The sequence below is a fragment of the Austrofundulus limnaeus genome, unplaced genomic scaffold, assembly GCF_001266775.1.
Source record: "Austrofundulus limnaeus strain Quisiro unplaced genomic scaffold, Austrofundulus_limnaeus-1.0 Scaffold2710, whole genome shotgun sequence".
Lineage (NCBI taxonomy): Eukaryota > Metazoa > Chordata > Actinopteri > Cyprinodontiformes > Rivulidae > Austrofundulus > Austrofundulus limnaeus.
In genome coordinates, this window is record NW_013955112.1 from 2,370 (window position 1) to 4,717 (window position 2,348).

Here is a 2,348-nt window from a genome sequence, read left to right on the forward strand (position 1 = left end):
AGCACCGCATGCTCGGAAAACGCTCTGCTGCCCCTTCTGCGCCGCTCAACCCCTTGAGGCACGTTCGCCATAGACTTTGCATGTAAACTGGCAGCTCCTGCCGCTCAAAACGCTCTCGGTGTGAACGAGCCATAAGGACTTGACGCGATCAGCTGGATATCGCGAGCAGCAGACAGAGATTTTGTCACGGGGCATCTTAGTGGGGTGCACCGAGCTTGAGGCTCTAGACATGCCTGCTTGCCTGCCATAAAGTGACGGCTGACTACAGTCGGAAAATTTGGTTTGAAATACAGACATTCTGACTAAAGCCTGAAACATACTCGCTCCGAACTGCCGACGTCGGCACGGGTTGTCACAGTTTAATGACGAAAATTACGTCACTGGGCTTCGCAACGTTGTGTCGACAGTCCCTTTTGGCACAAGCCCCTGGCAGAACTTTTTGACCCCCTCCTGTGTCGACGGTAATGTGTGATTGGTCTGAACTGAAAGCGCTCGGACGGACACAGCAGAAGAAAAAAAACAAAAACTCATTTCTGACTAGAGCAGACTGTTTTGAGCAGTTTTAAAGATAGACAAACCGAGAAAAACTCTTGCGTGTTTGTGCTGACAGCGCTATGCGCTGCATTTACTTCAACCACTCAAAAAAGGGGGAAAAAAAACGACTCGCTCCCCGAGCCAACCAGGAAGCAGAGTTTTATAAAGATAGTCAAACCGTGAAAAACTCAAGAATGGAGATAAACAGACGTGTACGGAGGAATCTGAAACTGTGGAGCTTTTTAACCAGGACAGATGTGGTTATTGTCATGTTGGTTTTGCAGTTCTGCCTCAAATGCTGTGCCTGCAGGATTTTGTTGGAGAAAATCTCATCAGCGCACCTCAGACTACAGGCCACATGGGCACGATGCACACGGTGCTGAAAAACAGCGCATCTGACCCACACCAGGCCCAACGCGCACAGTCTCTCTAAGAAAAATCTCACGTTACGCACATCTGCACCAGTCGTTCTGAAGTTTAAACCTGCGCTCTGCTGCGACACTGTTGGAATAACAAGCACCACTTCAGTCAAAGTTTTAAAATCAAAAAACATTTCTCCAGTCAAAGTGATCAGAAGTCAGCAAGACTTTAGGCTCCTGCATGCTGCTGCCCAACTGCCGAAATCGTGCCGAACTGTCGCAGTTTTATGACGAAAATTGCATCACTTCTGTTCGCATTGTCGGCATTTCTTGTCGCAACCCGCGGGACGAACTTTTCACCCCCCTCCACATAAGAACACATACGAACTGTATGGTGTGATTGGTCAGAAGTTCGTGGGAGTTTTGTTTGTGCTGAAGGCGCTCAGACGCTGCATGTGCTTCAACCACTTGCTTCAAAAAAAGAAAGAAGAAGAAGAAAGTGATCGCTTCCAGAGCTGTTGACCAGGAAGCAGCGATTTAAAGTTAGTCAATGGCCAAAAACTCATAAAAGGGGATAAAACAGACATTTTTCACGGTGGAATCTGACTGGTAAAAACTTTGGAGCTTAATCCGGGACTAGTTTGTGGATAAACAACGTCGAGTGAAGAGTCGCAGACCTTTATTTTCCCGCATTGCACTCCGTGGGGACCGAATCCCATGCAGTGATGTATGCTGGAGCGGGAGGGGTTTTCCCAGGAGCTCGGCTCGGGGTGTCTCGGCAACTATGAAAGGTAGGTGCGAAAACGAACGCCGAACAACCACGTGACGGCGCGTCGACCGGTCAACTGCCGAGTGACCATACTGCCAGCTTTTATTTACAAGTCCTACAAGCTCTGTCTTTTTTAGTAAGAGGAAATCCTGCAGCGTGCGCTCTCGCGGCGCCACTGCTTCAGCTGCGCCTCAGACGCACTCCAAAGCCTCCTGTCCTCAATGCGCTGTCAGCTCCTGGAGATGCATTCAGGATGGTGTCTAGATCTGAGATGATGATCAGATGGGAATCTTATTTATTTTAGATTAAGTAAGACCTTCATGACGTAACTTACTCCATGCATAAAGCTGAAAATGTCTCTGTGTGAGGGTGATGCCACACAGCCGTCTTGTGAAGCCTCGTTGATTTTTTTCCTCAGCCTCACCTGGCTTATTTATTAGCCTCGTGCTGCGTTCACACCGAACGCGATTTCAGCTTCAAAACCGCAGCCAACGCTGAAGTTTGAAGCTTGTACACTTTGAGGTCAGACGCAGGACAGCTGCGCTGCACGGCGACAGCCTCCCCGCCCCTCCCTCCTCTGTCGGGCTCTGTTTAATGTCGGACGAGGAAGTGGCTTTGCTTTATTTACAGAGAGCAAGAGCATGTCACGTTCATCAGATAATTATCCATCCATCCATCCATCCATC